Raw genomic sequence first — 15572 nt, forward strand, 5'->3', positions numbered from 1 at the left:
TTTGTAAAAAAATTTACTGGAAAACAGATACATCCATCTGTTTACATATTGTCTAAGGCCACTTTTGTGCTACAATGACACAGCTGAGTAGCAGTGGCAGAGACCTTTTGGCCCACAAAGCCTAAAATATTTACCAACTAGCCTTCTGTGGTAAGTTTGCAACTTCCTGGTTTAAAGCATCAGGTAGAACTCATTTTAAAGCATAATGTCTACTTATTTATTTATTTATTTTTCTTGATATGCGATGGCACAGGTAAAAAGCCCGAGTAGTTTTAAGCAACAAACTCCACATTTTATTGCTGGTTAAATCTACATGAAATTTCACAGTCAAGACATTTGTATGTAAATAACCATCACTATCAGCCACAGTATGGTTGAACTTACAGTAAGTTTTCTCTGCTTGCTTCAAAGTGACCATATTTCTTATAGAATTCTTAGCAGACAATGTAGTATTGGCAATGTACTTAGTTGAGACAGAAGGTGGGAGTGAGGTAGCAAAGAAATGAAAAACAGTTTCTCACCTTTACTTAATAGAGGCAGAGCCAAATGTACTAGATGGGAAGGTGATGGGGCTGTGGCCTCAGAGAGGCACAGCTGTTTTTTTCTGGTTGGTGAGCTCCTAGATTTGTCTCCTAAACTTTAGCCTTAGGGAAATGGGATCCTAAAAGGCATTTATTTAGCTTTAAATAGTCCCAGAAAGAGTCTCAATACCTTGCTGAGACATTTTCTCAAAGTCCAGTTTCAAGGAAAAAAGTCCTGCAATCTAGCTGATCTATGCCATTGTTACAGCATAGCAACACAGTTGAATTAGTCCACCAGTGTATTTAGTGTAAGATCCCAAAACATTTCAGAGTCAACCTCCCCTCTGGAATAATGAATACTTTAAAATTTATAGTATTTTTTTTTTAAGGTAGAAAGAAAGAAGAAAAAAAAAAACATGTGTATAAAATGGTTTGCATTCAGTTTCAAGGAAATTTTGCTTGGGATGTATTCTAGATAATTTGTCCAGGACTTCAGAACTGGGCATATATAGAAGCCTATGGGTTTTCTAGTCACAATCATTTCCTGTGAATTCTTCCTATCTTCCCCATTCATTTTCATCTTTTTCAACCTCTATAACCTAGCCGTGCTTTCTGTATTCACTTTACCATTTATTTATTTTTTTTTCCTGGTTTCAAATAAAGGCATAATGATGAAAGGGGAAACATAAGATTATGATGTGTATATCTTGTTATTGTGGTAGTGGTCCACCTTTTTTATTTGGGAACCCTTGTGTCTATTTCTTGCCAGGAGAAAAACCCTGGCAGATACTATCTTGTTTAACTTCTGCCTCCAAGTAATTTTATACCTAACCAGTGAAAGATGACTGTTCCATTTCAGTAGCCTTCTCCAGTGGAGAAGTTTTTTTAGGTATAATTTACATCTTTCTTGTTGTAATTTGCAACCATTTAATTTGATTCTGTTGCCATGTAGATAGAAAACATCTGGTCAACCTTTTTACAAAGCTTTTTATATACTTGAAACTAGTTATTAACAACCCTCAGCTATCCTTTCTTTAATAGTAATCTAAGTTTCTTTAACATTTCTTCTTTGTATACAAAGCTGTGATTGTTAGGACACTAATTTGGATTGTTTCTTGGAATGGTGAAGAGTTTGCATTTATCCAATCACATTTCTTTTACTTCAATCCCTAATGTGTTGCTTGTGCACCTTTAAGTAGTGATCTACGACTTCAAAAGCAAGTGAGATTTTGGGCCACAGAATTCCATATTTTCTGTCTCAACCAGTGGAGGAAATCCCTCATTTAAGAAGTCTTAATAAACACTTCCTGTGTTTTCCTCAGTCTTGAGTCACAGAATAAAATCTCACATTTTTCTTTAGAAAAACTAAACAGCAATCCAAACAAATAAATTATTAGATACTTTGTTATGCAAATGATTTCTTAAAAGACATTTTTAATGACAACAATGTGACAATCACATTTTTTTAAAAACTTAAAACTTTTAGCAATGCCATCAGATGGTGTATCTCATTAAATAGTATTAAAGAAAACAAAAGAAAATCTGTGGGATTTATATGTTAAATTATCATATTGTAAATATAAAAGACCAGGTGTTCCTTCTTGACAAATTCATAACTTTGTAGGACAGACGCAAACATATTTTATCAGATAAAATATTCATCATTTTTTTCTTTTGTTTTTATTGAATAGATTTTAAATGAAGCAAGAACATAGTCAAGGAAATCTCTAGTGAACACAAAGACTTTGAGAGAAGGACAGCTCAATTCTCATCTCCCACCAAGAGAGAAATAAGATCGTGTGGTCTTATGAGGTAGACTCAGTTCATTCAATAAATACAATGTTACTGACTAATCTTGAGTGCTATTCAAGTCGCTGTTGATACAACCCCTGAAGAAGACAGACAAGTTTTCTTGTCTCATGCAGCTAACATTTTAGTGGGGGCATGGCAGACAATATAATAAAAAAGAAGGAAACAAGACAGTATCAATTAAAGTAACTATTTTTTTTTTCTTTTGGAAGATTTTATTTACTTATTTGACAGAGAGAGAGAGAGAGAGAGAGCGAGCGCACAAGCAGGGGGGATGGGAGAGGGAGAAGCAGGCTTCTCCCTGAGCCGGGAGCCCGATGCAGGCAGAGTTCGATCCCAGGATCCTGGGATCATGACCTGAGTCAAAGGCAGTCGCTTAACCAACTAAGCCACCCAGGTTCCCCAAAAGTAAGTTGTTTGAAGAAAAGAAAATACAGTAGTATAGAACGACTAGTGCTTACCTAAGTCAAATGATATGTATTTAAGAGGAGACCCGAATGACAAGCAAGAGCCAGTCCCTCAAATGATCTGGAGAAAAAGCAACATAGAGAAACTAAAGGAAACAGAAATATGCCCTTGTAACTGGACAAAATGCTGTGTGCTTTGCGAAGCTGTTCTTGTATTCTTTCCCACAAGGAGTGCATTTTTTGCCCCTCTCGATCAATTCAAATTCAAATCTCCCATTTTCTACAAGTCCTCCCCCAGTTCCATAAAACCATCTATTTTGACTCCAGTCCTTAAGATTTTTTTTTTTTAAATATTTCAGTGGTACTGGGAAACTTCATACCTAGTGATAGATTATGTAAATGTTTGCGTCTCTTATGTTTTCAGAATATATGGTTATCTTTGTGATGATGAGAATTGTGTCTCTTTATTTTGTCCTCCATAGTAACAATCCTACAGACAAGTGATATTGACTAAGTAAGAATCTTGAGGCTTGCTGAAGATTTACTAAGGCTTGCCACTTGACCCTGGAATTGTGATTTACTCCTTAGATCTTCTACCTCTAAAAGGGTTTTATTTAAAAACAACAACAAAAAAAGGAATGCTTCTAGGATAATAACCATAGTAGCTTGCCCAATAGTGACGAAAGTACGTTAAATAAGAGTAAAGTAATCAGAACTGCTCGGATTAGGCACATTTTCTAATTTATCCTAGAGAATTAATCTTTGCTTAAAGGACATAAGCCTGATTCTTTACTTCTAGTTGTCAGTTCTTAGCCTTAATCTTTCAATGACTGTCCATTTTTATTCCCCCGAGTAAAAAGTGTCCTTTATTTATTGTCTTGACTTTTGGTAGCAATCTTTAAACATTACTAATACTATGCAGAAACCCATACTGTTGAGATTCTCATTTTCAAGAAAGAGGGCAAAAGATTATAGGAGCTGTGGCGTTAATACACTGAACATGTTGTGGTGCCTGGCTGGCTTAGCTGGAAGAGCATGTGACTCTTGATCTTGGGGTCCTGTGTTTGAGCCCCACATTGGGTGTGGAGATTACATAAATAAGTAAAGCTTAGGGGCGCCTGGGTGGCTCAGTGGGTTAAAGCCTCTGCTTTCGGCTCAGGTCATGATCCCAGGGTCCTGGGTTCAAGCCCCACATTGGGCTCTCTGCTCAGCAGGGAGCCTGCTTCCCCCTGTCTCTCTGCCTACTTGTGATCTCTCTCTGTCAAATAAATAATAATAAAAAAAAAATCTTTAAAAAAATAAGTAAAGCTTAAAAAATTTTGAACATGTCTCAGTGATATAGTGCTGTTTTCCAAATAAATAATGATTTGAGACCAAATAAATAATGATTTGAAATTATTTTTAGACCCACACACAATCAGGAACAAATATTTTGGCAGTAACAAAATGCATATAAAAATGCATATGGTAGTAAATGGTGGAGTCCATAAGAAAAATGTGAAAGGAAATCATTCATTCCAGTAAGTTCACTGATTTGAGGAGTTATTTTCTGCCTCTAGAATTATCAAATGACATTCAAACCAAAAATGGTCCTAAGTATTAGAAAATTTTTTATTCTGCTAGGTGTTTTAGGATAGAATCTCATGATGGCATTTCAGGTCACTTGCTTAATTTGAGAGTTGAGATGAATGGAGGAAAAGCAAGAATGGGCATCCCTTGAGTTGATGAGAGCCCTTGAATATGGTAGAATGACAAAATTTTGCTATATGAGCCTTCCTTAAAGCTGTCGTTTAGATTTTTAAAGTACTTAGTGTTAAAGGTATCCCTATTCTGTTTTTACCTGGCTCCAGAAAAATGAAGGTCATGCAACTGAGATACAGAGAATGGCAACAGGAATAAGTCCCAAATGTGGAGCTTAAAATGATCTAGACTGAATGAGAAAGAAGAGTGTCTCAGACAACTATTGTGCCCCACCTCACCCTGCTTTGAGTCCCACTTGTTGCTCCAACCTCTGTGGCAGGAGGTGACCATCTCCATGCATCCTTCCACCAGCCATGGTAGGTGCAACCCAACAGTGCCTTTCTCTGGGTCATAAGCCAACCACTTATTGCCTACAGACTTCTCAGATGCACTGAATGTGGAACATTCTTGGGAACCTGCAAAGCATTCAGAAGTGCTGGGCAGTTAAGATCTGAGGAGTCGACCTTGTCCCAATGGAAATAGGAACTGATGGATAAATGCTCTTGTCTCTCATCCCCTAGGGCAAACAACCCTGACACATTGCATAAAGCTCTTCAGAATGTGTCAGTGCCATGGACTTGAGTGCCAGTCACTTGTTTGGTGGTCAACTTGATAATGCATCCTGAGATAAACTTCTTTGTCTTTCCTTTTTCACTTGTCCTCTTCTGTGCTCCTATTTCTTAGGATTAGATGTTCCTCACAATTATTAGTCATCAAGTCTTTGTCTCTACTTTTAGGATCTACTTTCAGAAGGACTGAAACTAAAACAGTGGGGATTTAGGGGGAAGAAAGAAGAAAAGGGGCAGGGGAGTGAACCATGTATTGTCCCCCAAACAGTAGACTGTTAACTGATTTATATGCTAAATCAAGGCTGTGGGTAATCCAGAATAAGTGAGAAAGTTTTACAGATAACCATAATTGTTTTGAGTTTCTATTTGACTCAGAGCACAATCCCCAAATGTCCCATTCTCCAGGGTTTCAAATGTGTTGTCTGAATGGAGATCTAGGGAAAATATATTTCCTTCTAATCCCAGGACAGTAGCTCTTTGTCATTATTACATACTTTATGGAGTTTTATTAACTTACATAAGAAACCATAGGAAAACCATTATCTTCAACATATAAGGCAATGATTCTAAGTGATAGTAATATTATTTTCTTATATTACTCCTCTTTGATAGTATATTTGTGTAGGTTTGTGTGTGTGTATGTGTAAGAGAGAAAGAGATTTTGTTTCAGTTTAACTTCTTTTAACTAGTTCATTGGCTATTCTGTTTTAAAGGAAAAAAGAAGACAGTTTGATTTTGATACAATGTAGTTCATGATCCTAACATTAAAATGTGGGTGTTTTCAGTTTATGGTTGTTATAAATCTCTGCTGTTGACATTAAATCTTATTTATAAGCTATTTAAACTTCTGCCAGAGGCAATCTGAAGTTTCTGCATTTATGAAATAAAACATTTAACTCTCATGAATCACAATATCAATTCAACCTACTGTGTACATTGTAAACTACTCATGCTCAATTCCTGTGAAATTTAACATCTCCGTAAGATTTGGGTGGAAACTCATTTTCCTGCATTACTTCATACCATTGACTTATAAATAAGAGAAAACTTAAATTGGCAAAGTGACTTTGAGCTTCTTGAGATGTTATTTATGCACATACATTTCCTTCTCTGATCAAAGCTTTTATCCTTGTTCTTTGAAATATTATATTTGTAATTTCATTAGACATTTCAAAACACATCAGAATGCAACCATTTTTCAGTATCTAATTTAGCTGAAACTGCAAATGAGTCCTATTTGTTTTCAGGGTTGGTTTTATTTCATTAAGTCAGAATTACTTGTTTTATAATTACATGTGGAAATAAATAGCCTTTTCACAAGCTAATGAAAAAAATCACTCACTCAACTTTATTCCAAATTTATCAGGCTGGCAGAATTTCAAGTAACCTTTCACTCATCTTTACCATAAGAAATTAATTTCTCTTTCTCAACACAATAAAAATGTTAATTGGAATTTTCCCTAATTAGTTAAAAGTCATAAAATTTTTGAAGAATGAAGGAGAAAGATTTGGTAAACACATAGCATTAGAAAGGAGATTTGGATATGACAGAAAAAAAGTTTTATTTATAATGCCTACTCTTTTCAAAATAGTTCTTCAACTGAAAAATATCTAAAGAGAGAAATAAACTAAATTTGAAAGGATTACGTACTTTTTAAATAAATAAAATCTTTTCCTGAGAGAAAAAGTCAAATTCTGGCTAAGAGCTATGATTTTGTTCCCTTTATTGAACTTAGCTTACATTTATTGAGTAGGTACTCTATGTTGAGTTATGTATACTGTTTCACTGATAACGGTAATTATCCTCCATGATAATGGGATTATTTTACCATATATTGCTGGGGGTGAATTTAAAATGCAACCAAAACCATCAGCAGAGCTTAATTTGAAGTTAGAATTGTCATGATCACATTTGCTCCACATTCATCAGAATCTCCATGGGCAGTACGAAATTACATATCAGTTATTCATGTCTTGGTGGTCACAGTAGTAAACATGGTGGGACACTCAGCTACTTCCTTTAGGACTTTGGCACTCACTCATTTTCCCAGTTGCTGGGCCTATTGGCTACTGGCAGTTCACAGTTGAGTCCCTTCATCGCGGGGTGCCTCTTCCAAATCTGCTCCTACATCACTGTCTCATCAAGGAGCCAGTACAAAGGCTCAAGCCCCTTGCCACGGTGAGCCCTCTGAAGGGCCATCCCATCTCCAGGGCTCCTTAGGATCATGTAAGGCCCCCTGGAGGGGCTTCTTGGCAGAGCTCCCCTCCCTTCATCCAATATTGCTTCCCTCACTCCTATATAGATGCTCCCTAAACACTCCCCAATACAGCTTTGTACACACTTTCTCTCAGTGGCTGTTTCTAAGGGACTGGAAAAAGACTGGCAACATTTTTGGTTATCGCATGTGTTACATAGTGAAACCACTCTAAAAAATTATTTTTGTTTTGGTATATGGATTGATGGTGAATATTTTGAAAATTTCTCAGATTCAAGTGAAAATTTCTATTGTATAGAGAAGAAAATTCTTGAGTCTTAGCCATGTATTTTAACTAAGCATCTGGAGACGTTTCAACCCTTTATGAGAAAAATATTGGTTTTGCCTAAAATCACCCTTTTTAGTACAATCTGTGGAAAGTAGGCAGTCGTGGTGTAAGGGCCAAAGAAAAAGCTAATTTTATTCCTAGGAGCAGGAATTCTAGTAGATACATAAATCAGATCATCTCTCTCTCTTTTTCTTAAAACATTTCAATGGCTCGCCAGTGCACTAATTTAAAAAAAGAAAAAAAAATCCAATCTTCTTAACATAGGTGTGAGATTTGGTCATTATCAGTTTCCCCAGCCCCATTTCGTGCCAGTCTCCCTTCCACTCCACATCCCAACCACACTGGTGTCCTCACTATTCCTTCAATGGGCAAAGTTATTGTCTTCCTAAGTGCTTTGCATTTCTTAGAATGTTCTCCACTTTTTCAGAGGGTTTGATTCTCGTTTTTCAGGTCACAATTTAGATGCCACCTCTACCAAGAGAACTATGTTGACACTATCTAAGCTAGCACTCCTCTCTGCAGGGACTTTCACTCATGTTTTCCTACTTATTTACATCATAGACATGATAACCATCTTGTTTATTAATTTGTTTACTTGTTTACTATCTTTTCCCTTTAAATAAAATGTGAACTTTGTGAAAAATGCACTTCGTATTGTTTCTTGTAGTATCTCTAGCATAAATATTTACATAGTATTTATGGAGGATCTATTATTAAGAATCTTTATTAGAGATGGAACCATCATTTTGTGATGCTCTTAAAAATGCCATTAAATAAGATCCTTTATGAATTAAAAGCCCCTTCAGATTGACCCCTTGAGAACTTGAGAGCCAGACTTAAAAACTTCTTACCTCTCAGTACTAACTTCCCCATAATAAAGAGTTCATGAGTCACATCTCCAAAACTGTCAACAATGCGTTGCCCAGAAGTGTCCTACCAACAATCATGTGAGGCAATATAACATGGTAGCCAGGAGGAAAGGTTTTGAGATAAAGTCAGATAGCTCTATCATTTATGAATAGCATGATCCTGGACAAGTTACTTGTATTCTAAGAGCTGGATTTTTCATCCGTAAAGCATGGAAAATAAAAGCATCCACCTCAAAGCCCTTCTGTTAGGATTAAATGAAATAACGTATGTATAGAAGTGAAAGCCAACAGATTTCTGCTACCTTCTATTCAGACATAGCAGCGTTCACACCATTATACTCTTCCTGCTTGTTGCTAGAAGTGAGTTCTCCTTATTAAAGTCAATCTCTTGGGGCACCTGGGTGGCTCAGTGGATTAAGCCGCTGCCTTCGGCTCAGGTCATGATCTCAGGGTCCTGGGATCGAGTCCCACATCGGGCTCTCTGCTCAGCAGGGAGCCTGCTTCCCTCTCTCTCTCTCTGCCTGCCTCTCTGTCTACTGTGATCTCTCTCTGTCAAATAAATAAATAAAATCTTTAAAAAAAAAAAAAAAGTCAATCTCTTGATTTGACAGTAAATCCTATCCCCTTTTGCCTAACCAAGAATTACTGAGTCCCTTTCTTTCATTATCATTAATTTTTGACTTCTGTAACATTATTTCTATCACAAGGCTAAGAAGTTTCCCATCTTAAAACAAGTAATCAAACAAACCTCTTGATTCTGCCTCTGGGCCAGTGACTCCTCCATTGTTGTATTCTACTTTGCAGTAATACTTTCCAAACTAGTTGTCTATTTGTTCACTTTCTTCATGGTTTTTGCTCGTGTTCCATTAAGTACATTCTACTCAGGCATCTTCCTTTGCTACTTCATGAAATTCTTCTCCCATTTGCTAAACTCAGTGATGAATTCTCAGTCTTTATCTTACTTGTACTTTACTTAGAAGCAATATTTGATACAATTGCTCTCTCCCTCAAGCAAAGAGTTTCCATTCTTGTATTAAATTACCACATTCCCGTAGTCTTTCTTCTTCTTTATTAGTCATTTCTTCTCTGCTCCGTTCTTGGTTACACCCATTCTTCCTAAGCACTCAAGATTCAAGTGTCTCAGAGCTCAGGACTTGTTTTTTTCCCCACTGTTTAAGGAATTTTTTTAAAGCAAGAATTTTATAATCTAAATTACGTTTCCTTCCTCGGTTATCAATTCTGTTATTTAAAACAGAAGTGACATTCTGAGCTATTCCACAGTAAAGAATTACAAAATTAAAGAAAGGAATGCTTTAAATTTTTGTACTTTGCTGAATACTCTTTTTCTAATGTCTATAAAACATTAATTTGTTTTTATATTTTACTATTTTTGTGTGGGTTTTTTTTTGTTGTTTTAAATCAATAAGCAATCAAGGACTAGCATTATGTTTGCTAGACCTGGCACTTGCTCGAGGACTTGGTTTTTATAGGTTCTTTTTTTTTCACAACTATGTGTAAATTACTAAATGTATATATTTAGATGAGACCTCACCCCGAACTCTAAACTATTTCAAGCTGTTCTTTATCTTTCCATCTGGATAACCCACATTATGTTTAATCTTGGTCTATTACCAGTCTTGTTCTATCTGTTGCCTTTCCCATCTTACTTGATGGTAAACCCCTGTTTTCAAGTTGTGCAAGTTACAGCCTTTCAGAAGGAAATTCTGCTGACTCGAACTTACATATAGAATTTACTACTTCTCTCCATTTTCAAGGATACTTTTAAATGAAGTCATTGTCATTTTTCTTCTGGAATATTGGAATAGCCTTCTTCTTGCTTATATTTTTATGCTTCTTACAGTCTCCCAGAAGCCAGAGATTTAAATTATAAACCAGATCATTTCATTTTTCTGCTTAAACCTTTTCCATTGGCTCTCTGTGAAATTTATCTATCTATCTATCTATCCATCTATCTATCTGTCCACTGCAGTTCCTGGACAGTACTCCTAGGATTCTTGTAATTTCCTAAGTGATAAGAGCACTATGAACATCTTTTGTTCTAATGTTTGGTCTTTAACTGTAGTTCCCAACACAGAGCTCTTAAATCCCTTGGAATTTCCTGCTTGATTGGAGAATCTTTTGTTCTAATGAGGTGATTCTGGAGGGATGCCTGTTTGGGAGTTGGTTTCCAGAAAGACTAACCCATGATTAGACATTTACAACTTTCGCCCTCTACCTCTTACCCTACAGGAAGTGGAGAGAGGCTGGAAGCTGAGTTAATGATCAATCATGCCTATGTAATGAAGCTTCTATAAAGACCCCAAAGATACAGGGTTTGGGGAGCTTCCAGGTGGGTGAACATGTGCAAGTACTGGGAGATTGCTGTACTCAGTGAGAACAAGAAAGTTCCATGCTCTTCTCCACATACCTTGCCCTATGCATCTCTTCATTTGGCTGTTCATCTACATCCTTTATCATATCTTTTATTATATAATTAACTGGTGAACACAAGTAAGTGTTTCTTTGAATTTTGTGAGCTCTTCTGGCAAATGATCTAAACCAAGGAGGAGGAGGCCATAGGAATCCCCAAGCCAACCTCCAGGATAACCTGACGATGAATGACTTGGGATTGGCATCTGAAGTGGGGTGGGAAAAATCTTGTGGGAATGAGCTCTTCACCTTTGGGATCAGACACTTTCTCTAGGTAGACAGGGTCAGAATAATAAGTTGTAGGACATTCAGCTGGTGTCCTAGAGAATTGTTCGGTGTGAGGAAACCCCCGCCCACCCCCACTTCTAATGTCGGGAGTGTTTTGAGTGTGGTAATAATGTGAGTAAAGGAAAAACACACAGGAATAGTGTAGGTTTTTTTTTTTTTTTTCACGCTCCCATTTTATTTAGGTAAAGTCTTATGATCCTACTGTTTCCTTCTTTACATCCCTGCTCATTACTGGCTTTATTGATTCCTACATATATTTGCTCTCAGGTTGCCTTAGGCATTTGATTTAAGACCTTTCAAGATCTTTCCTTTTTGTTTTAATTTTCAAAACTAGAGAATTTACAGTTGTTTATTAGGAATTAAGGATCACATCAAATAACTTCCAGTCCCAGATGTAGTCTTTAAATTCTTAATTATGTTGCCTCTCTCAAATTTAAAATAACCATTTTACATTTTCAGAATTTTTTTTCCAGGCTCAGTAATGAAAATATTTAAGCAGAAAGAAAAAAAAGTCACAAAATGTGTGGTTTGAAATATATAGATTAGGTTTCAGGCACTGGCTCAAATATCATATTTTAAAAAAACAACAGTACAAGAATATATATATTTTTTCAGTCAATGGTATTACAGGGCTACTTGTTCCTATTTACTGATAAAATTAAAACAAAAATTAAGAGCAAATGAGAAACCTTTAACTTTAACTTAAAAAAAAAAAAAAGGTTGTTAAAAATGAATCATTATGTCTCCTATAGGTAACACAGAATACCATGCCAAACTTTTTTTTTTTTTTTAATTTTTTATTTTTTATAAACATATATTTTTATCCCCAGGGGTACAGGTCTGTGAATTGCCAGGTTTACACACTTCACAGCACTCACCAAAGCACATACCCTCCCCAATGTCCATAACCCCACCCCCCTTCTCCCAACCCCCCTCCCCCCAGCAACCCTCAGTTTGTTTTGTGAGATTAAGAGTCACTTATGGTTTGTCTCCCTCCCCATCCCATCTTGTTTCATTGATTCTTCTCCTACCCACTTAAGCCCCCATGTTGCATCACCACTTCCTCATATCAGGGAGATCATATGATAGTTGTCTTTCTCTACTTGACTTATTTCGCTAAGCATGATACGCTCTAGTTCCATCCATGTTGTCGCAAATGGCAAGATTTCATTTCTTTTGATGGCTGCATAGTATTCCATCGTGTATATATAACACATCTTCTTTATCCATTCATCTGTTGATGGACATCTAGGTTCTTTCCATAGTTTGGCTATTGTGGACATTGCTGCTATAAACATTCGGGTGCACGTGCCCCTTTGGATCACTACGTTTGTATCTTTAGGGTAAATAGCCAGTAGTGCAATTGCTGGGTCATAGGGCAGTTCTATTTTCAACATTTTGAGGAGCCTCCATCATGCCAAACGTTTTTAATTTTAATTTAATTTTATCATTTTATTTCATTTCATTTTAGTTTAGTTTAGTTTAGTTTTAAGATTTTATTTATTTATTTATTTGACAGAGAGACAGCAAGAGAGGGAACACAAGCAGTGGGGAGTGGGAGAGGGAGAAGCAGGCTTCCTGCTGAGCAGGGAGCCCCATATGGGGTTTGACTCCAGGACTCTGGGATCATGACCTGAGCCAAAGGCAGGCACTTAAACCAACTAAGCCACCCAGGTGCCTCCAACCTGTTTTTATAAGTCAAATGTAACATTATTCTGGAAAAATAAAAGACATTTAAAACCATTGTGTCATGCTAGTAAGATGATTTTTGAACTTAGAATGTATAGAATATGCCAACATTTCTATGCTTCCCTAGTCTAATGTTATATTTCATATTTAACTGCCAGTAGTATAATTACTTCAAAGATTTGATTCATTAAACCTGTCACTTACATGAAATTCTTTAAAATGAAAAGTATGAAAGATCTGATTTTTTTATTGTTTCCAAAGCAAAGGAATTCTATGCTTTCTCTTTCTCTCAGTGTCTTTTTCTTTTTTACTTATTCTTTTTGATTTTATGCTTTTGAAATTAATCACCATGCATTTTTGAGGCATTTTTTTAATATACTCAAAATCACTAAAATTTTAGCTAATTAAAGTTTCTGACAGGTAAAGAATACAAAATTATATAAAGACAGCTTTAAATCCACATGTGACAGTCACTTGCAGATAATGCAAGTTTGGCTTTAGCTATGAATGGAAATATGAAAAATCTTTCAATCAGGGTATGTCTTTTTACAAACATTAGGGTATGACTGGGTCTCAATTCAGATTTTTGATCTCATTGCTAGGCTTAGGTAGAGATCACATCATATCTTGATACCATAGACTATTATTGTTCAACTCTTTAGTAATATCTTTCATTGTGGACTTTTCTGTCATCATTTAGTGATTATTCAAGTGAACCTGAGACAAAGATTTACTCTCTCACCCTAAAATATCTTACTTTATACTGACCCATTTTGTCTTGTGATTCTAGCTGTCTCATGAGATTTCTTTAGAGAATTTGTCTAGACCAGTTCTGTCTAATAGAACTTCCTGCAATGATGGAAATGTTCTATATCCATGCTGTCCCATATGGTAATCACTAGCGACACATGGTTATCGAATGCTTGAAATATAGCTAGTGTGACTGAGAAACAGAATTTTAAATTTTTAAAATTTTATTTAAATTTATTTAGTTTACCTTTAAGCTTAAGTAGTCACATGTAATAATTCTGGCTTCAGTTACAATATGTAGAGAACTTGGACACTGTCACTCCTGTCTTTAAAGCAAGGGGAAAGTTGAACAATTGAAAATCAATGACTTTCTGGACTCACGGAAGAACTAAGGTCAAAGAGCAAACCCGCTATCCCAAATCTAGAGAGACAGCTGAATTTTTGAGAATTGCAGCCCAGATCTCTTTACCTGGAACAGAAGCTGCTGGCAGGGATACTTAGATGGTAACTTTCATGAACTGTTGAGCCCGAGTGTGGATTAGCCTGAGTGCCTAACTTGTAAGGGCTGCAGTCTTGGGAGACCACTACATTTTCTTGGGTTTTACCCCCATAAACCCTACCAGTTCTCCCAATGAAGAGCCAGTATCCATCTCCTGATTCTGGTAGGGAAAGGAGGGAAAAAATAATTATGAGATATACTTAGGATAATCTTTATAGCAAAGACTTTCTCTCCAAGAGAAAAGACTTTACCAGAGCCTTATCTGACCCGGAGGAGGTGTATTTCTCCAACAGCAGATGCTCTAACTTTCTTACGTGACCTAAGAAGAAATAAAAAGCTAAGAAAGTCTCGTGAAGGTCATAGCCTAGAGACATAAGCCCACTGAAAGACTTAGATTTAATCATAAGTTTACAGCATACATTTCCACCACCCACACCTTACCACCTTGCCAAAAGGACTCTGGTATATAAACAGTGGATGCCGCTGAAAGAACTACAAGATGCAGGTTCTATACCAGGGAGAGTCCTCAGGGAACTCTAAAAGAAAACGTCTAAGAGAAAATGGAGTACAAAGACAGCAGTGGAGGCAAAACAAGGACACTAGCAGAGTGTGATGTCTCTGGTACCGACAGCTGTAACAATCATTAATCACAGCCCCAACTGCAAGCTGGAATAATAGGAAATTTCCCACTGAAGTCCTATTTAGGGGCCCCTGGGTGGCTCAGTTGGTTAAGCGTCTGCCTTCAGCTGCCTGGGACCCTAGGATGAAGTCCCCCATCAGGATCCCTGCTCAGCTGGGAGCCCGCTTTTCCTTCTTCCTCTGCCTGCTGCTCCTCCTGTTTGTGCTCTGTCTCTCTGTCAAATAAATAAAATCTTTTTTTTTTTTTTAGTCTTATTTACCTCAGTTCTTATTAACTGACACATTGTTTCTAGTTTTTGACAAAAAATTATAATGTATGCTGAGAGCCACCAGAAACACATCCTGAAGAGAAAAAATAAGCATTAGAACCAAACTCAAATATGATACAGATTTTGGAGTAATCAGACAGAGAATTTAAAATAACTATGATTAATATGTTAAGGGCTCTATGGAGAAAAATAAATGACATGCAAGAACAGATGGGTAATTTAAGCAAAAAAAAAAAAAAAAAAGAAAAGAAAAGAAAGAAAGCTCTAAGACAGAATCAGAAGGATTCAAAACCACTGTCACAGATATGAAATATGCCTTTGATGGGCTCATCAAGAGACTGGACATGGACAGGAAAGAATCAGTAATTTTAAACCCATGCATATCATTTTCAAATTGCAGAAAACTGAAGATGGAGATAAAAATCTTGAAAGGTGCCTGAGGAGATTAAAAAATACTTTATCTATAAAGAAACAAGAATGATAATTATAGTGACTTTTTATCAGAAACCATGCAAGCATGAAGAGAGTGGAATGAAATATTTAATATTA

Source organism: Mustela erminea, chromosome 4 (assembly GCF_009829155.1).
Source record: "Mustela erminea isolate mMusErm1 chromosome 4, mMusErm1.Pri, whole genome shotgun sequence".
Classification (NCBI taxonomy): Eukaryota; Metazoa; Chordata; class Mammalia; order Carnivora; family Mustelidae; genus Mustela; species Mustela erminea.